Source organism: Zalophus californianus, chromosome 9 (assembly GCF_009762305.2).
Source record: "Zalophus californianus isolate mZalCal1 chromosome 9, mZalCal1.pri.v2, whole genome shotgun sequence".
Taxonomy (NCBI): Eukaryota; Metazoa; Chordata; class Mammalia; order Carnivora; family Otariidae; genus Zalophus; species Zalophus californianus.
In genome coordinates this window covers 27,871,631-27,896,841 of record NC_045603.1, presented here as the reverse complement: position 1 = coordinate 27,896,841, position 25,211 = coordinate 27,871,631, and the positions used below count along the sequence as shown (strand labels likewise).

Below are 25,211 nucleotides of genomic sequence, written 5' to 3'. Positions count from 1 at the left end.
TGTGAGTGAATAGCATCCAACTTACACATTTTTCATGGTCTTTTCCGCCCCCCCCCCTTTAAATTCCGAACCCAGATGAAAAAGGCCACCACATAGCAAAGCGATAACAGGAGGAGAATGCAGCTCTGTCCTGAAGGAGAGTTGCTGAGTGACAGATGATGCACGTTGAGACAATGAAATGAGGCGGTTGCAGGCTATTGTTGGAACAAAAGGAGGTCAAATCTTGTTCTTTTCTCCTGCCAGGTCACAAAGAGTTGGTCACAACTTTTCTTTAAAAGGAAGAGGAAGAATGCATTCCTAAAGCAAGGCTTCCCAGGGCAGCGGGGACAATCCCAGCACTCCTTAGATACACTATCTTGGTTGGTGGACAAATATTTCTGACCTTTTATACTGAACTCTAAGAAAGTCCTTTTAAATGTAAATGGGCCATAGTCATCTCATTACCCCTCCTCTTAGAACTATCAGAATGATTGTGAAAAGATAAAACCATACACATCCACCATGGTCCTTTATGAAGGTTCTCACATCCAATGGTCCCTGAATTAAGTTTCTGATCAGCAAAAATGGCCTTGGGGGTTCTTACCAGTTGAAGTTCCTTACCAGTTCTCTTACCAGTTCTCTCTTTACAAAAGATAAAAATTGAAAAATTGAGTCAAATTCTTCTCGGGTCAGAGGGTGAATTGGAAACAATACAAACATGCAAAGGGTTAAATAAATGCACCTTCTTTGAAATCAGTCATGATATTTTCTAGGCTCATCTCAGATCACATGGGGCTTCCTTTTACAAAGCATTATGGTGCACAGCAAATGGCCTGCCAGGCTTTGGGATGAAACCTCAGGTGACACCTACTGGCCAAGTTGGTAGGTGGATTACATTAATTTTCCATTCTTTACCCCTTCTGTGTCCAGGTTCTGACTATGGCCCCAACCATACAACCTTTGACCAACAGCTTGTTATCAGACACAGTAGCAAGCAGAGAGTTAAAAAGTGCTTCCATGTTTCAGGTTGCACTCTTTCCCTCGGCCATTGTCATGAGCACTTGCCAGGCCTAGCCTAGAAGATAATGGAAGACAAAGGGAACATAACTGAGGCCTCCTAGTCATCCCAGCCGAAGCAATTCCAATGTGCAGACAGTCAGTTGACGTCCAGGCATGTAAGTGAGCCCAGCTCAGACCAGAACTGCCCAGCTGAGCCCAGCCGAAATCATCAATCCTCAGACTGAGGAACCAAATAAACACTATTTTAAGACACTGGGCTTTGTTTGTGGGCTTTGTTATGCAGCATTATTATGGCAAAAGATAACTGATACACTACGTGATACTGGGCAAGTCACTCTACCCTGCAAGCTTTAGTTTTCTTCAATTTTCTCAACGGCAAAACGAGTGCACAATGACTTCTTCACAAGGTGGCTGCCATGATTAAATTTATAAAATTAGACAAGGTATGTGAAATGGTTTAGCACTGTCCCTGGCACATAAATGACATGTAATCTGTGAGAGTTCCCTCTATGCCTCGTGTCCTGCCTTTAGATTGCTCCCACCAGAAGACATGCCTTCTTAATGTTCTCACTATTGATCTCCAAACACTGTAGAAGTTACATGAGCCATAGTGGTACCCTATGTTAAATACTTCAGTGGAGTCTACATGATAGATTGCCAAACATTTAAACAAAAAATCTCTTGTGATACCCAGATTTTTCCTGCAATGTGCCTGGAATTTCTCAGATCACTTCAAAGACTTATTTCACTTGAAACCACAAATCTAGGTTGAAATCTAGAGAAATACCATTGACTTCCCACTGCCTTGTGGCTGTATCTGAAGGTTGGAGCCCACTCTTCCTGCAAAGGGGCAATCCAGACACGCTATCCCTCAAGTGATAATAGAATTTTGAATAAATTTACAAGCTCCAATACCCTTAGATGGGATCATTCTGGGATGCATGGTCTATACTATTCTCCCAGGGATCCCTAGAGGGATTGAATCTCAATTGCCCACAGCACTAATGTCATCTCTAGTATATTCTTTATTGGATACATTTCTGTCACTGTTTTACCTCTCCACTCTCCTAACAACATTTCCTGGGATCACCTCCCAAATAAGCAGCTTGCATTCAAATCCTTTCTGAGACCTGCATCTGGAAGTTCCAAATGTAAATAATCATGGAAACCCGTCTTTGGAATGAACCCATCTGAAAACCTAGATTCCAAAAGCCAGACCTGGCAAAGTATGAGAACAGAATCATTCCCTCATTTTAAAAAATTTTTAATGAGGGTAACAAATCAGGATCTCAATTCCCAAGGATCCATGCAGGCGTTCAGCATGTCCCTTCTAGGATTTTCTAGTAATTATCTAAGTGGTCTCTCTTTTTGCAGACTCGTCCCATCTCCCCATCCCCACCCACCCCCACTATCCATTTTCCACACAACTGCCATGTAACTCCTCTGCTTAAAGTTATTCAGTGTTTTCCCACTATCTTCATAATGAGCCCAATATCTCTAGAATAACATACAAGATCCTTCCTGATCTGGTCATCCCTACCTCCCTCTCCTGACTCATTCCTTACCATCTGCCTGTACCTTCCATCTTGGCCATACTAAACAACTTGTAATTCCTGACTCAGTATGCTATACTCTATTTCCATGCAGTTGCATAAATTATTTCCTCAATCTGAAATCCCTTCTTCCCACATACCTACTTGCTGAATCCCAATTCCTCCTTCAAAGCCCTAATAGGGGAATGTAATGAAGAGGGCAGCCACATCTACTGTGTTGCTGACTATCCCTCTACAACATATCTCTAACCCATCCATTTCCCTCCAGGTCCACTCCACCATCCTAGTCAGATTCCTCTATCATGATATACCTGCCCTCAGTACATTTGCCCAAGTTTAAATTTTATATTATATGTGAGGTTAATTGATTAATGTCTCTCTCCTTCTGCAGATGGTAAATTCCTAGGAGAACAAGGCCAGCTCTACCTTCAACCACTAGAGAGTTCCTGGCACAAAACATGCCACCTAGTAACCATTCAATAAATATTCCATAAAGTAATTTGTGAATCACTCCCTGCTATTTATAAAACTTTACCTTGAAATCATTTATATTATTTCATATCTAACATTCTGTATTAGTCAGCGTTCTCCAGAGAAACAGAACCAATAGAATATATGGAGATAGCCATAACAGGTGGTTTACCATAGAAATTGGCTCACACACTTATGGAGACCTAGAAGTCCCATTCTCTGCCATCTGCAAGCTGGAGAATCAGGAAAGCTTGTAGTGTAATCCAGTCTGCGTCCAAAGGCCTGAGAATCAGGGAGCTAATGACTTAACTCCTGGTCTGAGTCTAAAAGCCCAAGAAGTAGGAGAATGGATATGAAGAAGGCAGGAGAAGATGGCTATCTCAACCAAACCACAGTAAATTCTCTCTTCCACTGCCTTTATATTGTATTCAGGTGCTCAATGGATTGAGTGATGGATGTCCACTTGTTTGGTGAGGCTGATGGTCTTTACTCAGTCTACTATTCAAATGTTCATTTCCTCCAGAGACACTCTCACAAACACACCCAGAAATAATGTTTTACAAGCTATATGCGTTTCCCTTAGCCCAGTCATGTTGACACATAAAATTAACCATCACACACTCTATGGCAACTTTTTGCTCACATGTCAGTTTCTACCACATAATTGTCATCTTGGGGCACCTGGGTGGCTCAGTCAGTTAAGCGTCTGCCTTCGGCTCGGGTCATGTTTCCGGGGTCCTGGGATCGAGCCCCACAGAGGGCTCCCTGCTCAGTGGGGAGCCTGCTTCTCCCTCTCCCACTCCCCCTGCTTGTGTTCTCTCTCTTTCTGTCAAATAAAGAAATAAAAATCTTTTTTAAAAATAATAATTGTCATCTTGAAGGTCCCAGGGCCTTCATACGGTACTCCATAGGAACTCGCCATTTATTGAGCTCATGTGCTGAATTAAGGCTTCTGAAAGTATAAGGTTATAATGCACAGAGAGGAAGGTACATTGGGCAGGCTTTGGAAGTTGGATAAAATTTCAACTGGCAGAGATCATGGCTTAAAAAATATGGCTTGAATAAAAGGGGAAATGCAGATAAAAGCAAGTTGTGTTGGAAATAGTAAGTTGTCACCGCGATTGGAAAGTGATTGGAGTGTGTGTGAGTAATGGAACAATTTAGCTGACATGTGTTGAGGGTTTATTATATGCCAGGCATGATTATAAACATTTCACACATATTAACACTTTTTTAAAATAATGAAAGTTAAAAGTAGAACAATAAATAAGGGTCAAAATATAGAAGGCTTTGAATGTCATCTAAGGAATTATTCTTTATCTGATGACTGATAGAGATTCATTAAAGGTTTCCGAGCAAACATATGATGTATCCGACATCTCAAAACCATGCTGTAAGAATATTAAGCTGGTAATAGCAGGCAACAAATCTAGAAGAGGAAAGAGATGAGGGTATGGAGACCACATTGGTCATCTCTATGAGAGTTTTCAAAGAAGACCCACAAGACATGTCCCTTTTATACATGGCATGAGAAACAAGAAAGAATAAAGACTTAGTCCACAGACTAGATCATGAATGGTTAACCAAAAGAGTAAGTAGCATTAAAATTAAAAGGGTGAGGAATGGCTAAATAAAATACATAAATAAATAATATGTCTATTCTGTGTCTAAATCAATTGGAAAAAAAGGAAAATAAGCAAGAAAGATTAGAGACCAAAAATTACCTTTATTATTGATGAAGTTGATATCGGATAAAGTGGCTTATATCTGAATAAGAAAAGCAAATGGACATTCTCATACTAATGCTCAGAATTAGACAGACTGTCCAGCATGCAGTGCTGGTCTCGGGAGGGCAGCTCCTCTTGGAACAAAAAAAGTGTATGCTCCCTGCAGACAGCTGGCTCCCAACAAGGAAGAAAAGAGGAAAGGATATGCCCACTTTCTCCTCTAAGCACACCAGCCATATCAAGTCTCTCCACCTCCTTGCGGGCAGTTAGTGGGGAGTGAAGAATGCAGGTCACTCCACATGAAGGACACACAAGATGTGAAGAATGAATAATCCTCCCTAATGACATATATGGGGGATTGGCAAACTATAGCCCATGGGCCACATCTTGCCTACGGCATGTTTTTGTGCAGCTCCAAGCTTTGTATTTTTAAATGGTTGAAAAAAATCAGAAGAATGATATTTCATGACACATGAAAATTATGACATCCAAATGTTAGTGTAAATAAATATTTATTGGCACACAAGCATATCCACTCATTTCTGTATTGTCTATGGCTACTTTCATGCTACAGGACAGGGTTGAGTAGTTAGGACAGATCCCATAGGGACCACAAAGTCAAAAATATTTATTCTCTGATCCCTTAAAGAAAAGTTAGCCTACCCCTAATTTAAACTATGGAATTCTATGCTGCCATCAAAACAGAAATAGAACTACATATACTGACCTGGAAGGCGACCCATCCTATTCCATGGTGAGCAAAAACTAAGTTGCAGAGCAGCAGATAGAGTGCAAGTCCATTTTAGTACAGATGCATATACAGCTAGACAGAAGGAAATTCACGTATCTACCTAACAACTCAAGCTGTCAACCACGATGACTTGAGTGGAAAGGAATGGGCAAGAGCTGGGAGAGCTTAGACATTTGTACATCAGCGTTGCTTAACAGTTTTGGTAACGACCATTATTACCTTTGTATATGGACAAAACAAGAAAATAAACACAGGGTTGGCTTATGCTGCAAATAGGTCAAAAGAGAGAAAAGTTGGAAATGACTTCACGATAATCACAAGATCTCAGGATTCGGAAGCAGACATGGAGTCTAAGAGCTCATCTGATGCTTAAATCTATTCTCCTACAACTTAAGCTGAGTTTGAATACCTCCAGTAGGAGGAAACTTGCTGCTCCCCACCAGCAGCCCATTTCATCTCTGGATAATTTCAGTGGTAATGGAATACATCCTGATATTGTACTGAAAATTTACCTCTCTGTAGTTTTTATTCGTTAATTCAAATTCTCCACTGTAGGCTTGTAAGAAAAGTAATCTTTCCCCATCGGAGAGCACTTTATATATTTGAACACAAATTGCATGGCAAATTTGAGCCTTCGCTTCACCAAACTAAATACCCCTCTGTCTTTCCACCATTCTATATGTGGTGCTAAAAGGATGGAAAAAGCTACAGTCAATGAGTCATGGAATAGAGTGGATACCAGTAAAATATATGCTTTTGGAAAACCTCAGCAATAAAGGTTAGTGATGAATTGAGATAGTAGCTGGAACAATAAAGCTGAAATTTCAAGAGGAACAGATATTTCGAGTAGACGGAAAGAAGCGAGCGTACCTCCAGATGAAATGATGTCAGTGAGAATGGCACAAGCAGTGCAGTGGGACTGAGGACCCGACAAAGGAAGAGAAGACCATGGTGAGGATATGAAGAATTTGCAAGGGGAAATAAATAAGATAAATAGAAACAAATTTTCCCAGGAAAACAAGTGAGCAGGTCATGTGCTATGAGAGAGGGAAGCCAGCAATCTGCAATGAACAGGGTGGAAAAAGTGTGTTGTTGGAGTGAAAAACTCACATGACAGGTGTTCCGGTGGTCACTGAGGAAACAGAAGACAGAGCCAACGGGAGTTAAATAGAAGGAAGTCTTAGCTTTGGTGAGGGCTGGGCGTAGGCGAGAATGGACAGCTCTCAAGGTTGAGTGGGTTTTTCCAATGGCATTTAACAACTCAGATTTTCCCACCTCAGTCCATACTCCACCCGCCCCTCCAATTCAGGACCCTGAGAGATCGTACTATGGATTGCTGGCAGGAGATTGCGAGGCCCATTGCAAGAAGACAGCAGTGGCTCTTTGTGTCCAGCTACACCAAGGTGTGTCTTTATGTGTGTAGACCCACAAATACACGTTCCAATAGAAACATTATACTCGGGCTTATTAAAGAATCATAATGCTTTCCAAAATTTCCCAAGCCATAATAAAAGGCCAGTATTCAACAGTGTTTACCGCTTGACCTATTCAGTCAGAAATAATGGGAAATATATTAAAAGTGCTACCTTGTCACGCTCTTAACATAAGGCTTTGAATTTCCCATGGCATCCCAGTGGATTACTATGAATTACCTAGCAGGCACAAAATCCTGTTTGTTTTCTCTCCCACCTTAGGCTCTAATCTTTGAAAATGTATTTATCTAGAGCTGAAGTGGCTTGTTTCTCCTCCAGCCTTCTCTGGAGGGGCACATAACAGCATGTGGAAAGCTCAGTGTTTAAAGAGCTAGGATTCTTTCCGTGTGTAACTCAGCGATCATCTCGTTCCTTTCTGGTTGACTCTTTGGGCTCTTCCCCACTCCCATGGATGCTCTTCTAAAATTCACCCAAGTTCCCGCCTTACTCTTCACCCACTTACTCTCTAAGCTGGTATCTTCCTGTTATCTGTGCTGGGACAACGCCCACCCATCATCCCCGAACCCTTTTCAATAGTTACGACTTTTTGGAGTGCCGTGTCTCTATGAGAGAAGACAGGGAGTGGTCAGAATTAAGCATCATTGAATGGATATGAAGGCGCCCATAGCTCCATAGGAGCAGGTATTAGTGTCCTCTGCCCCATTAACAGTATAGACATTCTCATCAAGGTTTAAATATCTCATAATTGCGGCCTCCCTTAAGTGTTTTCTGGACTGGTCTCCCACCATTTCCTCTCTGGGAACTCAGCATTACTTGACATTCACCTCCACATCTTGCAACCTGGGTCGAGGAACAATGAACCAAAAATAACAAGTAAAGGAAACATGCATTCCTTGTTTTCTTTTCCCCCCATCCAAGCTCTTATTCACGTATAGCATTAACCAATGCCAAGCAAACAAAACCTCCAGCTGGGGAGGAAGGAACCACAGAGAAACCATTTGGTATAAGAGTGAATAAGAGTGAACTAGATGGAAAGAATGTCAGATTCTTGATCTGAATGTGGAAAAGAGCAAAGATAATAATTTCAAAGGTACTCTGCCTTTCGGCTGGGTAATCAGCACATTTCACCCCAATTTTGTCTGAACATAGCCTTTTAAGTCCACTAAGTCTCTTCTTCTGTTTTATTGAGAAAATCAAGGCCATCCGATAAAAGCAGACCAAATTTCCCTCTTCTTTTATCAGCATTATATGGTAGGTTAGGGACAAGTTCTCTGGGCACAGGCGGACTGAAGCTTTCTCTGACACTTACTAGCTATTGGGCAAGTTCTTTGATCTTTCCATGCTTGCAGAAAGTTTCCTCATTATCAAAAACGTAAAAATAATGCTGTTTTTCAGGATTGTTCTGAAGTTTTATTTAGATCATGTATCAAACGCTCTGGGTCTTTCTTTTAGTATGAGATTAAAATGATACATAAAACTCCGGATTCTTGGTCTGTATTAAATTATATGGGCCAAATTATGTGTTTAGTAGCTGGTTATTATTATAATTTCTTTGTTTTCTTTGCTAGAAATATGGAAAAGAATTTAAAAAATTACACTTGATAGAAGTGCTTTGTCACCATACTCCCTGTCCAAAACAATTGTAATATAATTAGATCTGACAAGAGATTAGCCCACCTCTACCCAACTGAAGTTATCAAGAAGATGATTTGGAATACGGATTTTTATGCACCCTCCCTGACAATGAATGCCACACTAAGTGTATATTAAAATATTTGTTATAATTTTAGCAAGACACTTAAAAATGAAGCAATCAGTAATGGTACGGTTTTTAGTAAGATAAACATTGAAAATCAATTTTAAATCTTTTAAATATAGGTTATCTTTATCTTGTCCTTTTTAATGCCTGCTTTTAAATTTTACACTATGCAACGGGTTACTAGTACAAGTATGGATGTATATAATTTACAAATAAATAGATATGCATATATTAGCAGGACATGCTCAAACAGTTTTCACTGATGGGGTGCACTATCAAAGGTTTGGAGAAGATGATCTACACTGACCTCAACCAAGTGTTTGCCTCACTCTTTGGGTTATGTTACACCTCTGCATAAAGATCTATCTTTCATAGTTCTCCATTTCCAAATAAATATGGTCTGAGCTCTTTAAATACATGCAAGGCCTTTCCCGACTTGTCCCTCTTGTATCTTTCCAGGTCATGGCGGGAAACAGATCAACACATAGGTACGCTGAAGAAAGATTAATAGAGAGACCACCTACAAATATGTGGGTAGAGAAACCACAAGGGTCGTGACATGGAAAGATAAGAGGAGGTGGCACTCCCCTTAAAGTGATGAAGGGAAGAGGCATGTACCCTTTCCTAGAAGCAGAGAGACTGTGTGAGGAGATCCCTTGGAGAGACCATCAGGGGAAAGATGCAGCCGGCTGGAGGCACCAACTCCTTTCTCGCCCTTAGCTGTTCCCTTTTGGCTGAATCCAACCCAAAGGGTAGCTATTGATGTGGTTCATACAAGTCAGCCTTCCGTGACACAGAATTGGATGAAAAAGGATGGCGATTGGACCTGGAGAAACAAATGGCAGATATCCAGACCAACCTCTTTCCAAATTTTTCATCCATTCATTCATTGATGTTTTCCTTTCTTCATTCAACAAATTTCCATCACGTGTAGTGTCAGAGACTGATCCGGGCACTAGGGCTACAACAGGAACAAGACAGTCAGTATCCCTACTCCCAGGTCTCACACTACATTCCTGAGTGGCAGGCAGGCAATGACTGGTCACAATGCATCCCATGCAACATGTGCTGTGATAGGGAATACTAGGGCACTTGCTTCAGGGAAAATGGCCCTGGGGCTGGCCTCCCAGAGGAAGTAAGACCTGAAGAGTGAGAAAGGGTCAGCCATGCAAACAGGTAGGAGAGAATGTTCCAGAGAAAATAAGCAGTCAGTGCAGCAGCTCTGAAGTAGAATCATGCTTACTTATGAGGATCCAAAGACAAAAAGGAGCCCATGTGGCTGGTGGTTGTGAGGCAAGACATGGAAGGTGGGCAGGGACTGTCTCACGCCAGGCTCTGCCAGCTAAGCTAAGGAACTTGGCCCATGATGTGTCACTGAAACAGGGCAGCACCATACTCCTTCTGAATTGCTCAGGCTGTCCCAGTGTTGCAAACCTGTGTGCCTCCGTGCCTTTGCACATGCAGTTTCCCCACCTTAAAACCTACTCTCTCTCCTGTTTCCAACAGTTAGTCATCCTTTGACCAGTTTATATGTCATTTCCTGTCTAAAGCCTCCCTGGGTCCCCTTAGGCTGTCTTAGTCACTTCCTCTTCTGTGCTTCTTTAGCACTTTGTACCTCTCTCACTGCTTTGTCACTCTTTGTTTACTGCTCTTATCCCTCTCAAGACAGTGAACCCTTTGAAGGCAAGGACTACTCTACTGGTTTTTGCATCCTGGCCTCTCGCCCTCCCACCTGAAGCCCTTCCAGAGTTGACACCAGGTCTTAATCATGTTTATGTCCTCACCCTACCCTTCTTCCACCCCTGGTTCACTTGGCCTGGGGCGTGCCCCATCAGTAACACTCGGGCATGCAACAAAGGGAACAAAGTCACAGAAAGCAGACCTTCTCCCAACTCAGCTTTAAATAACAAGAAAAGCCTGCCCAGAAGAGCCTATTGGTGATTAGGTGATTCCTTAGAGCTTCCTGAACGTGCATAGTAAGAAGACAGCTGGAATCCATTTTGACATTTAGAAGGGGTTTTTGTGTGTCTGTGTATTTGTTTAATAGAGCACAGACGTTTAATAAATTACTTAAACATTTATAACAAGTCATAGTTTAAAGTAAGTTGATGAAGCTGCATGAATAGGTTTGCCACACATTCTGCAAGCTCGCCTTTCCCAAGAAAGCAAGGACGGTGTCTTTTTTAAAAGTTGCCTTTACGTCCACACTACCTAGCACATGGTAAATGCTCATTGAGTGAGTATGTGAAAGAACAAGAATTAGATATCAGATCTGCTCTGTCTAAACTATTTCCATATCAGTGGTGACTTCAGCTCATGGTTAGTTGTGTGTATTGGTTACCCATGGCCACATAAAAAATTATCTCAAAATACAGCTGCTTCAAACAACAAATATTTATTATTTCACAGTTTTAAACAATTAGAAGTTTGATGTTTACCTACAGTTTAGAGGGTGACTTTAATTCATATGAGGTTCATAATATAATATTTATTAAGTACTTACTACATGCCACACTATCCTAATGTCTGTCCATATCCACTCATTTAATCTTCAGATTATTTATTCCTCTTAACTTATTCTGTGATGCAAAAATCTGGGCACAGCGAGGTTAACTAACTCAACAAAAGTCACACAGCCGGTAATAGGCAGGCCTGAGATTCAGACTCAGCTAGTCCTGCTCCTGTGCAAACTCTTCATCTCTAACAGCCCGCCTTCAAAAAAAGGAAGATAGCAATAATTTACTCTTTAAGGATGAAGCTAATACCATGAAGGCTCCTCCCTCTTTTCATTATCGTATATAGGTCACGTCATCTCTCCAAGAAAGATGATAGACTTGTATAGATCCATTGTCCCATATGTGCCTGATGGCTGCCCGTATTTGATGGTGACCTCAGTAGCCATGGGTCTGAACTTAGCAAATTAGCTCAAAGGAATTCCCCTCCAGAGCTCTGACAGTATTAGAATGATTGGATCAAATTGTATCTTATTCAGTGTAAAAGATAAAGGGTGCCATCATTAATCTAAAGATTACAGCCAGTACCACTGACTATGCCTAAGCTCCCAGCCTAAAACACTGACCACTCTCTCGCTAAAAAAAATGACCAACAGGGCCGGCAAACAATGCTTTTAGGGTGCAAATCTCTTGTAGATGACGTAAAGACCCCAGCTCTTGGAGGGTCTTTATCGTCTGCCCTTCTCCATCAAGAAAATAGGAATATCTCCCTCTCTCACATAGATATTTTGCACTAAAGGACACACAGTGCATATTTTTTCAGTCAAATCAAACCAAAGAGTGGAACGAGCAATGGGTCTTGAGCAAGGAGGCCTCAGTTCACGCCTCAAACTAGCTGATTCGTCTGATTCATCAGAGACCCAGCTAGCTCTTCACCGCCCTGGGTGTCAACTTCCTCAGTATACCAAGGGCAAAAAAATTGGATGAGAAATTATCTATGATCACATCTAGCTCTAAAAATTGTTGATTCTTAGACGTACAAGTCCATATAAGATGAACACTTCTTTTACCCAGGTGATAGATACTCTTACGCTTTGTAACAGTCTATTAACTGCATGTGATGACAAATCTCACAAAACAGGTCGTGAAAATTTATCATTCATCAAAGGCCTAACACAATGTCAGTTCTGAGAAAGAGAGACGGCATTCAGTCACCTGGAGACCGGCAGAGAATTTCTCATTACTCTCTTCCGTCACATGGCGGGGGAATAACAAAAGATGACCAGACAGATTCCCACTTCCCTCCCTGCCTGCCACCCAGCTTTGGTCATGGACTGAGAGCCTCCTTCACAGGGCATGCTACCTACTGTGCTTTCATGGGCTTGTGGAGTATGGATGGGTATGTGGAGTAAGATTTCTTTAAGCTGTCATGAGAATTGTCATGGGAAGAAGTCTATTGATTAACACGGGAAGAAGATAATGAATGGAACCCCGTTGACATGAGAAGTAAGAAGGGCTAGAGGGGGCTCAGGAAGTGGGAGGATTGTTCTTGACACTCCAAGTATGACATAGTGAAAACATCACTATACAGGGACCTGGTCCCCCGGGGAACGAATTGTGGGATTCTGGGTAGGCCATCTTATCCCCATTTATAAGTTGTGCAAGTGGCATTAGGTTAGTGGTTTTCAAACTAAGTCCTTAGACCAGAGGTCTCTCATGGAAAAATCAGGTGGGTGAGAAGGACACAGACCCAGGTGGGTCATGCTCTTGACTTTCCACTCCATCTCCTACACGATCATCTTCGCTTTTACCTGTTTTGTATTGGAGCTGAACAAAAGAGTTTATTTTCTCTGACTTGTGCTATTATAAAGAATCAAGGGTTTGAAGCCACCTAAACTGGATGACTTCACACATCTCCAACTCTTTCTATGAGTCCCCATGAAAATTAACAAACAAGCATACACTTGCTATCTGAATTCATTTTCACTCCCACAGCAAACACCTCAGAGTGAATGAAAAGTAATTCTTTTGAATTTGGCCTCTTTTTCCTCTCGCCCAACAGTGAATTCTGGAACTCCTTGACAAAATATCTAAATTATAAAAATCACCGGTGTCTTCTCCTCACTGGAAAATAAGTCTGTTCATGGTTTTTGACCCTCAAACTTAAGTGACTTTCTCTATCAGCTTCCTCAAATCATTATTCCCCTTCTGCTTCACCATGATAATAATCATTATCATTTTTATTCGTGAAGTCTTGGCAGAGTCCTTCGATAATCATCTCTAATATCATACGTCAGCCTTCCTGTCTCCACAACCTGAGCAGAGGTTGGCAGCAGCTGTCGCAGTGTTCCACCGAAATGCTGCCACTTTCTGATGATCCAGTTGAGTCTTCAGTTTCCTTGGCAACCCAAAAGACTTTACACGGTCACCTCAATCTTCTTTGGGGTAAGAAAGCAAAAGACCTCCATTTGCTGGGAGAGGTTCAGAGGTGGTAGGTGGGATGATAGAGCCAAATGAAATTGAAATGAGTGAATAGAAAGCAATACAGTCTTTATACATAGAATAACACGGGAGAAATTGAGAATGATCTGCCATATCACCAGGTGTGGCCATATGATTTGACTCCATAGCAGTTATCCCAGCCAGACCTGTGGAATTTGCCCAGTCTTCATCAGGCTGTTTTTCTATCCCTAATAGATCCCAGAGCAAAAGTGCATTGACGTCCCAGAAGGCATTTTAGTTGTTATCAACCAGCTTTGATTCAAATATCATGGTGGAAGGAAAGGACAGCAACAACACTGTATTCCAGCTCTTAGAATCCGTTCCAAGTTTTAATCACATAGACAGTTCCTTTCGAAGTTTAGTGCTCATTCCATTTTGCAGTATTTGAAGTGATATATCCAGGGCCACATGTTGGGGCATTTATCCAATTCGTTTTCTATACCTGAAAAACGCAGAGTGTCAGCAAATACTAGGCCTACCCTGCTGCCGCAGCTACTCCTGCAATCAAGGTACGTACTGAAAATCGATGACAGCGCTCTTTTCACTCATTCCAGATGCAACCTTAAAAGAGTTCTCTGAGCATCCATTAAAAATTAATCAGAGTTGACAGTTAAGATGAAACTTATTCCTCGCCATGGGCATACCCTTGGTATTCATGGATTTAACATTTATATTTCCAGCTATTCAGAAGCACCCCTCAAGGTCATAATAGCTATGTAACTTGGCTTAGTCACGCAGTTGAATCACTTATGATGGAAAGATCCCTCAGCTGATGAGTGAGCCAAACCCCTCCCAGCATCTGTATCTCAACGCAACTTTTGATCTTTCTTCCTCCTGCTTTCAAAAAAAAGCATTTTTTTTGAGAAAAAAATATGGCCTATGGTAGCATTTATTATTTTGGAGATTTCATAAACGCTCCTGTTATTTAAAAATCCACTTTTATAACTACTGCTATTAATAGCCATTCATGCCACCTCCCCAATTCTAAACTCATTCATCCTCCACTGTTATTATCACAATCAATGACATGAATATTCAAACAGTTGTTCAGAACAGAAACCTGGAAGTCACGTTTGAATTACCCTCTTAACTCCCCACTCCGTGAGAACAACCTATGGATTCTATCTCCAAATACATCATGATCTGTCCACTAATCTTCCACTTCCATTGCCGCCATCTTGGTCGAGGTCATTGTCATCTCTTTGCTAGAATGCTCGTCCTGATTGATCTCTTCTGCCTCCTCCCACTCCGCTGCCGATTCTGTAGCCACAGAAATCATTTTTAAAAATTAATCTGATCATGCCATAACACCCCCCCTCGCCCACCACTCCCTCACCACCAAACACATTCACATGCACTGGGAATCTTTGAGTGTGTGTATGCTCCATGTGTTGCTATGTGTTGATCTGCAACAAGATAAGGAATGTACATCAGAACATAAATATAAAGCAGCACACTCCTTTTTTCATTGAGCAAGTCTTGTTACACGTGTGTGTGTGTGTGTGTGTGTGTGTGTTTAAGCTCAGTAAAAAGTGTTCTAGGTGACAGAGTTGATTTACAACTGCACGAGCTCTTTTTCTTATCACAGACAGGTAGCAGTTTGCAGACCAGCAGCCCATGTTCAGACCACAAGCTGAGTAGAACGGGCTTCCCAACTCCAAATAATGAGGCTTCTCCCTGTCTCTCAAACTTGAATTTGAGCCCCTCTTCCTTTGATTCCTCTGGTCCAGCCACGAGGCACTCCTTTTGGGTTCTAGACATAATCATGTTGTCTTAGAGACATAACCCCTTAACCACCACCTGTCCTAGAGACTTTGAACTTGCTTCCCTCAGCTGGGAATGCCTTTTCCTTGACTTTTATTTAAATGATACTCCCTCAGGCCCTCCTTCCCTGACCACTTATGCAGAGCTTCCTCTTTATTCCCCGTCACCATTTGGTCTCCAGTGTGACACCATTTTTTTTCCATCTTCAAGTCCATATTTATATGTGTGTTGAGCTGCTGATCGTTTGTGTCCCTTCCTAGACTGAAGGCTCCGTGAAGGCCGAACTCCCACTAGTTTCTCTGGTTTCACTGGTCAAGAGAACTACTGCTTTGGGCATGGGCGTATCCCTCCAGTGTGTTATGGTAGACGGAAGCTTCAAGAATACATGGGCAGGCATGCTGACACTCCAAGATGTTAATTTATTTCTTCACGTCTTCCCAGGATCATTTGCAAAATCTGAGATAAGACCTAGATTCTTATACCCAGGTTGCCCAATCTCAAGCCATGTTGTCTCTCACTTTATAACTGCAACAAGTCTCAGCCAGTTTAAGGTTAGGCAACTTGTAAAGGAGAAACAGAATTACTTCATGTGAGTAAACAATTCATTATCCTCACTTAGGATTTTCTCATCCTGAATCGTTGCAATGTTTTCATGGGCATTTACATCACTGTCATTCTCCTTAGAGACCCCATCATATAATAGCTAACATTTATAAAGCAACCAAAAATTTAGATGCCAAAAACTGAAGCCTCCTCAGGGAACAAGACCACTCAGCCCCACCTTCATGGAGCTTCTGGTTCAGTGAGAAACACAGACGGTAATCAAGTAATCAACATACAGAGTGGTGGGTGGAGAGAACAGTGCTATGGGAGCACATTGCAGGATGCTGGCAGTTCTTAGGAGTCAGGGAGGTTTGGCACCTGAGCATGGATAACAGGCACATAATGAGGGCAGAGGAGTGATTCCGGCAGCAGAGGGCTAGAAAAGGCCAGGGAAAAAGAGCAGGCTTGGTAAGTTCAAGTCCGTGGGGCTGGACTGCAAACTAATGGGAAGGGGAAGACAGGAAGGAGGCTGGTGGGGAACCAGGAGCCACATCTCACATGGCATAGCAAGGAACTTGGACTTTCTCCCTTTATGTCAGGGCATGACATGCAACACCTCCTGTCTCCAAACCACTTATCTGTAAATGATGTACAGGGATATCCGCCATGAAAACACTTGCTAAGTACATGTTAGGGACTATTAGAGGTCCATGAAAGAATATGAAGCAATGAAAGAAAAAAAAAACTGAGACAATGTTAACATCAGAGGAAGAAAAATTGTAGAAGAAAGGACACAGAATCCATACACCATGTGGCTCAGCTATGAAGAATACTTATGTGTATGTGTAGCACTGAAAAGGATTTTACCAAATATGTGATACAACTGTATTTGAAAGATTTCTAGGCAGTCAATAGATAATATTTAAAATTGGAAAATCAAGAAATATCTGTAAAAATAGATACTATTTATTAATCGTTACTTAGAAATAAAGTAAATACCAGAATAAAGAGTTGAAAGACTTGTAAGCAGTTACTTCCGAGGTAAGGCACTAGAAAAGGGAAATGAGGTAGGCTAAGGTAGAGCTGGGCACTGTTCTTATTTTATTATTATCCTTGTATGTGTATTATTTTGTTATTTCTATGATTATAAGCTATGTATATGTGTGGCTTTTTGACAGAAGTATAAATTAAGCACACACACACACACACACACCCAGCTCTAGCGAATACTAAAGAGAAAAGAATGGAGGGAGGCAGTCATGACGCCCCCTACTGGCCTTCTCGCAGATGGCTCTATCGATGAGTCCCAACTTGTCCAAACTTGCCTGGGTCCTTAAACCAATCATGTCAGCAGCAGCAACAGAGCAGCCTATGCCCCTTTTGTTGGGCATGTTGTGTGTCGGGCTGCCGGGCAACTTTTGGATTTGTAGTGCTGGGGACAGCCATAGTTACCTGCTTAGACTCCCAGTTGGCTCCGTCTGATGAGATCTTGAGCACAGACCAGGGCCCCCCAGTGAAGCAAATGCTTTGGGAGTTCCAGAGTTCTCAGGGTCTTCAGAGGAAGCCAGGACATGAGGGAAGCTTGAGCCCCACGTACAGGGAAGCAAGATCCAGAGATGGAGCACCTACTCTCTTTGATTGGGCTGACTCATTCACTTACGGGAAGTCAACGGATCCGCAAGATGCTGAAGTGTTACATCTCATTACTTCATACCCCAGTTGCTGGAGATGCGCGATGCTTACTTAACAGGGAGAAAACGCAAACTATCTTTTACTACCTATGAAGGAAAACACAGTGAGAGGAAGACCACAACTGAAACAATCCATTGCAGAGGGGAGGCTGTTCTGAAGTATTTTCAAGGACTTTAGAAGGACCCCTTTTACTGGCACATTAGTTAAAAACCTTTCTTATTTATTAAAGCAATTCCCCTAGTCTTCTCTACCAGGCGAAATTTTATCAGGCTACTTTCGGTGACTAGGTATACTTGAAAGATTAAAAAAAAAAAAAGTATTAAAATGTTTTGTAGATGAGAATTTTTACTTCTTCTGAGTAAGTTTGACATGTAGCGTTATAAGTTAAGTGTTATATATCCTAATGCAATTTCTCCACCCTTAAAGTCAATGAGGATATTTATCTCTTCTGAGTGTAGGGCGTTTTTTTACTAAAAAATGAATATTTTCCCAAAACAAATGCCAACTATTTCCTCATTATGTCTTAAAAAGATAACTTCCACGTAAGTGAATGTTCGTGTCAAATGTTACTAAGTATAAATAGCATAATAACTAAAAATAGTTCAAATATTCCAGCTACATCTTGTCAACAATCTTGCTCTAGCCAAGTTCCCCATTAATTGCACAATCTATATTTTGGAAAAGACAGAACCTAATTGTTTCCAAATAAAATTTCAAGCCTGCATGGGGTTTCCTTCCTCTGGTTGGTTTTGTTAAGTGAATTAATCTTTAAAAAGGAGAATGCAGAAAGAAGGACTCCTCCAAAAGCTCACTTTGTATGTGCATTTTATCAAGGGCTTTAGTTATAAAGTTGCATGGGTAATTTTTGTTGCAATCACCTGTGGAGAGATTTCCATTTTTTAGGGCATTACTTTCATCTTTTGCCTTTTTGTCCATACAAGATGTATGGACAAAGAGCAAACAGCAAATGTCAACTTGAAGAAAAGGTATTTAATGCTACAAGGGCCTGAAAACAAAGAAAAAAAAATTTTCTAATTCAGTTAGAGCAATATTCTATTAAAAAAAATTATCAGCTCATTCAATCACTCTTCTAAAGTAAGAAATACAAGTTAGTCATTTAGGACACCAAGTAAACTTTTTCTGAGTGGGTGAATGTGACTCAATAGGTTTTTCTAGTACCCTTTCAAATTCTTAAAATTCAAAGCGTAGTATGTGGATACATGGGGAATATGAAGAAGTATAAGACACAGTTCTTATTCCCAGTCTGATTACATTGGGAGAAATCATCTTATTGTGGGCATTTTGTCTGAACTGAGCCAGAATTCTCCATTAACAAGTCACTTACGGTTCAGAGGAATTTCAACACCATTAATGCAAACAATTAAAGGCATCAAAGTGGCAGAGAGAGATGAGTAGTAATGGGAACAGATCAGCACTAGATCCTGGTGTTTTACCAGTGAAAGGTCCTCACAATGGGATCCTTCAAAGACGCATCCTACCCAGTGATTTCTATAATTAAGTGTACTATGCTTTATATAAGTTCTTATTTAATCCTCACAACACTTTGAGGGAGATCCTCTAGATAGTCTCCTTTTACAGGTAAAGAAAGCAACACATAAAAGACAGCAATAATTTGCCCGAGCTCATGTAGTTTATTGAGTGGCAAAGTCAGGAATTAAATCAAGGCAGTTTGATTCCAGTACATGTGCTTTTAACAAACATGTATAGAGTGTTTACAGCATTTTGTTTTAATGTGATTATCACATTTAAATGTAATTATCACAGAAACACATATTTGCATGGAAAAAAAGGTGTGTGTGCATATGTATAGATATTAATGTCATTACAGAAGTCTTCTCTGGATGGTAAGACTGAATGATTGTTTTTCTTCTTATTATGTGAATTTACAATCTGTAATTACAATGGTTGTGTACTGGTCAGGTAATAAAATAAATATGAAATGTTATTTCAAAAATAAAATTAAATGGTAACAAGTTGACTTATTTAGTGACTAAATGAAGACAAGGGAGGGGATGCTTGGGTGGCTCAGTGGATTAAGCTTTGGACTCTTGGTTTCAGCTCAGGTTATGATCTCAAGGTTGTGAGTTCGAGCCCTGCATCAGGCTCCGTGCTGGGCGTGGAGTCTGCTTAAGATTCTCCCTCTCCCTCTGCCCTCCCACTCACACACACACACACACACACACACACACACAATCTCTCTCTCTCTCTCTCTCTCTCTAAAAAATATACATAAAAAATTTTAAAAAGACTAACTTAAAAAAATAAATACATGAAGACAAAGGATTCTATTCTCCTCCTCCTATTACTACTACTACTACTAATAGCTGTTTAATAATAAAATTTAAAAATATAAAAATAGCTGTTTGGGGGCATTTTTCAGGAAGAACACTGCCGAGTCCTGTACCTGCATTATCTCATTTAATCCACACAATTTTTTTACAGCATAGATGTTATTTATCAACCTCCCTTTATAAATGGTAAAAGTGAGACACAGTAAGTTTGTCCTAGGTCCTACAACTGTAAAGTGTTTACACCACTATCATCTGAAGCCAGTCTCCAGAGCTTTCCTAAGCACCATGGTGGCAGTCTCTCCTGTGACACAGGAGTGCTGGCTGGGAAGGGAAGGCACTTCCAAGCGTGGCAACTCTGGATTCAGAGACTGAGACATGTGGAAGAACTGGTGCCAGTCTCAATTCAAAGTTAGGCAGTTGAAGTCTTTCTCTCAATTCATGTCTCAAGCAGAAAAAATGTAAAGCCCTTTTAAAGGCCTCCTGATGCAGGAAGAGGATTCTCACTAATCTTTAGTATTTTGTAAACATAAAACACTTAGCCAAAATATTTGTCATTATGTTATGATAAATTTTGTTTAATTTTCATAAATAAAATACAGAGCCCAAGGTTTTAAAAAATATTTCCATAACTTAAGTTTTTCTAAATCCCAATTATGAATGTTCGCATTTCATTCCAAAACAGAATTTAATGTATGTTTAGGCTAAGATGCTGTATTTGAAGCATTATCTAAATGGCCTAAGCATCCAATAAGAGAATGTAAGATTCTAAATAACCAAAGGGATGAGTTTAAGAGGAGCAAATTTTTTATTATTATCCCAGGAGAGGTAATTATGGAAGTTTAGGTGTATAACTGCATACAGATTTTTAAATAAATTGTCATGAGACATTAATTAATCTGGAAATTTAAGAAATTACTCATGAGACCTGTTCATGTAACTTTTGACAATAGGTACAAAAGTTTGGATTTTTTCCATCAACCTGATGTTAACAGAGTCTCAGATTCTCTACAGATAATATGCTTCTAGCATGTTGTTGGAGAGGTTCCTTAGGTTTTAGAGGCAATAACATATATGGTTATGGAATGATTATTAACACATTTTGTTATTGTGTTTTGCTTGCAGTGATGTTCAACTAAATAAATATCTCCTGAAGCTAATTGTTAAGAAGTGACAAAAATCTCTGCTGTGCTCACCATCTAGTTCTTAAGACAGGATGCAAATGCCGCTTAAGACAATTCTTTCCAAGTGAGTGTTTTGTGAATAATCGAATACATTTCCTCCTAAGAGCAATTTAAAATATTTCAAGGCTTGTTTATTAAGAGAGAATCTCACTTTGTCTTGCAGAGACTTAATTTCATTAAACTCTTCATTTCATGTTTTTATCCCCCAGTGGGTTACTTAGCCCGGTTTCCTTCCCAGGACACAGGGAGAATTGTTCATCTATACTTCTTTAGTATTGGACAACACTGCGATACATTTCAAGCCCCTGACCATACATGCATGTTAAAGAATTATATACTGCCTGTCACCCCGTAATAGCACTGTCTAGTGGACCCATTAAACTGTTACTGGATCTTCCTCTGGCACAGAATCTATCAAGCTCTTTGCATCCTGCTGGAAGGGTCTGAAAAGCCAAGAGACATTTTCCCCTCTTTTTCCTCTCCCCACTCTCGCTCTTACATTTAGCTGAGTTGCTAATTCCTTTTGCTTCTTTGGGAGAAAAAGCAAAACCACTGTCACAGGCAAAAACGTTCTTTCTTGCCCTTTCATCTCCAGGCAGATGAATCAATAAAATATGAAGACAAAAGTGCTCCATCTTCTGGCTGAGGATGAATGTTCACCAGCAGATATTCCCAATTCTAAAAGGAAGCACTTCATCTCAGGGACCAGATCCTGGAGAGAATTATTGATGAATCCCTCCAATACCATCAAGAATAAAACAGCCTTCTCCTGGGCTCAGACTTGAAAGAATTTTCTTCCAGTCTTCTCTTTTTTCCTTCATTCACGCCTACCAACCCAAGCCAGCTAACAGTGCAGGCTTAGGCTTGGCATCGCGCAAAGCTGCCGCCTCATTGCCCCTTCATTCCCAGCACAGATCACTTAACTTTTTGAATCCCCAGTCTTCTCGTCTTGTACCTTCTATGTAATTGGGAGGACTAAATAAGATTTGTAAAATACTGAACCCCACATCACACACAGAGAAAACACTCAATGCATGTGAGTCACTCTGATTATGACAATTCCTGAGACGTTTTTTTTCTTTTACCATCTCCCTTCAATTCAATACAGATGTGTCAATCCTTCCTAGGGTTGAGATGCTAAGTGCAGTTAAATGTAACCTCTGCCTTCAACAAAGTCACAGTCTGCCAGTAGTCACAAAGAAGAGTGTAAATAACTTTAATACAAGAGAAGAGATGGTCGATGGCAAAAAGAGCTACCAAGTGTTCCAAGACAGTGCTTCTCAAACTGGGCCGCATGCCTCAATCATGTGGGGATTTTGTTAAAATGCAGATTTTGATTCAGTAAGTCTAGGGTAGGGCCTGAGACTCTGGTTTTCCTTTTTTTTTTTTTTTTTTTTTTAGGGAGAGAGTGCGTCAGAGCGTGAGCAGGGGAAAGGCAGAGGGAGAGGGAGAGAGAGAATCTCACGCAGGTTCCATTCTCAATGCAGAGCTGATGCAGGGCTCAATCTCACGACCTTGAGACCGTGGCCTGAGCTAAAAATCAAGAGTCGAACACTTAACCAACTGAACTACTCAGGCACCCTGGATTCTGTGTTTCTAATAAGCACACAGGTGATGCTGAGGCTGCTGGTCTGAGGTCTACCCTTTGAGCAACAAAGTTCTGGGATACGTGTAGGATATAAACAGGCTTTGTATTTAACTAGTGTGCATCAGCATACCTGTACTGGTATGCTGATGCACTCTTGAGTGCTGGGTACGCTCTGATTGGCCATGATCCATGACAAAACTATTGTAAACCTGTTGTTCAGTATCGCCCTGGCTATAAATACTACAGTACTCTGGTGGACAGCATAGATGTCACATTTGGTTTTAAAGGGGCATACATGGTGTTTAAGGACAGCCTTGAAAGATTAGCAAAATTTTACTCATTTCTACTTTCTTGTCTAGTATACTCACTCTACCTTTCCCAAACACCACGGTTACTGTTCATTTGAAATATGAAGTGCCCTCTTACGATTCCCTCTAAAATATCGTTCCTCTGAACATTTAAGAATAGACAACTTCTTTGGAACAATTATGTCCCAGTGATTCCTCCCATGTTCCTAGGGCTTCATTGTTGCTGTTTCTGACTTTGAAATGAAATTAAATAAAAATGCGCAGTGACATTTTCTATGTTAGAGACAAAGTCAGGTCCTCTCCGCCTCCCGTGTTCCGGTGGCCAGATACCCACTCTCGACTTGGATGCCAATTTTTAATTGGGGGCTTTCACATAAAAATCTAGATACTCAGCTTGGAAAATTGGGAAACCCAGCTAGCCAGAGCCCAAATTCACACTTGGAAGCAATCAGCTAGGGCAGCACAGCAGGACTGCCTTGGGAGTTGGGGGGTAGGGGTGGGGAGTCGGGGGAGCAGTGCCTCCAAAGTCTCCATAGTCCAGGCAAATTTCATTATCTCTCACGCCAGATGCAGCCTACTCTCTCCTACAACTCAGCCTATGTAGGTATTTGAGTTTATGATTCCATCTTCCGAAAGCCCAGGAGTCATATTGATTTAGAAAAAAATATATGGTGTGTCATTAATGATACAGAACCACCTATACATGGCGATTTTCAGAATACAAAAACAACTAGCTTTTTTCCAGGAAAATAAATCTTCATATAATAATCAGAGCAACTTTAAAGCTTTAGCTTTATTGGTTCGCAGTCTTCATCTTTATCCATCATTTTAATATTTGGTTCTAGTAATTTGTTTCTTTCCTTCCCTCTTGTGGACTTGAAAGGGAATCTGAATAAAAAGGAGAAAAAGGGTAAACCAAGGAATCAATACCCCATTTCATGAGCAAAACATTCCTAAAGGTTATCCTACTTTGTGAATCACTAGAGAATTCGCATAAAGTAAAGAAACCAGAAAAAAGTGTGTGACTTTTCCTAGCCTGGGTTCTCTACTTCTCAGAATTGTATTACCAACTTGGTAAAAACTGTGTAAATCATTTTGGTTTCTTATGCCTCATGAGAGTTCCCAGAATCGAGAGAGGGGAAAAAAAAAAAGACTAAAGAAAATAATTTTGAGTCATTTTTAAAGCATTTTGGATTGCTAATAATAGATATATATTTAAATTAAGACCCTCTTTACTCACTTGAAATACTTTGAGATCTTTTCCCTTCCATATTTAAAGGTAGTAAAACTACAGCGCTACGTCGATAACAAGAAAACAGAGGCACTAATTAATTTCTCTCAGATACGAAAAAAATTATCCAATGTTTTCATATTGCAAAATAGATAACCAATCTCTAGCATGACTGTTGCACAATTTGAAAAACAGGCTTCCAAGGAAGACAGGATCACTTCTCTCAACACGCCTTCCAAACGCACCATGGCCTCACTATTTAACTGAATGGCTGATGGGCTGGAAGAAGCTGGCTTGTTTTAAAATTAGAAAGTAACGTGATACCTGGGCCACTATCCGGCCACATTTAAAATCGATTAGATTCATGAATTTGTTCTACGTGGCATGAGCACAGGAGTTTGGAGTCTACAACCCTCTGAATGTGTGGGACTCTGCTCAGCTCACTGGCAAGGACCACAGCCCTCGCCTTATCTGAAGACCAGAGGTAGTGAAGACTACCTCCCCAGGTTGCTGGAAAGATCAAATCAAGAGATTGGAAGTTATCTGTACTATTAAGAAGGTCAATACAAAAGCAAGACATGATCTGCTGAGTAAAACGCTGAGAATACTGCCTGGTACATATGGCCTCTTGGTTTAAAAAAAAAAAAAGTTCTTCAGATCTGGGATACTACCCTATTATGAATTTCTTGGTAATGAGTTTCACAGAACATTTCCATTGTTGGCTGTCTCTCCATTCACTACTTATCCCACCCCAATACCTCTGGAAACAGCTGAAATACGGAACAGGTTTGGTCTTGCTAGCACTCTTACCAAAAGGTTATCCAAAACAGTTGCTTAATTAATGGAGGATAGCATTTAATTTTAAGTGGTACGTAGGATAAACTAATGCTCTAAATTAAAGGGGTACCATATAGAAGCTGAAATTAAAGTTGTTATTCAAAATC

General features: G+C 40.6%; 1 long non-coding RNA gene across 1 annotated transcript; it reads left to right on the top strand.

Moving 5' to 3' along the window:
* The first annotated feature begins 12,751 nt into the window (after positions 1 to 12,751).
* LOC113923153 lies at positions 12,752 to 21,915 on the top strand. Its single transcript, XR_003520193.2, has 4 exons — positions 12,752 to 12,875; positions 13,399 to 13,591; positions 21,082 to 21,204; positions 21,736 to 21,915. It is a non-coding gene; the product is annotated as an uncharacterized LOC113923153 (long non-coding RNA).
* The last annotated feature ends 3,296 nt before the right edge of the window (positions 21,916 to 25,211 follow it).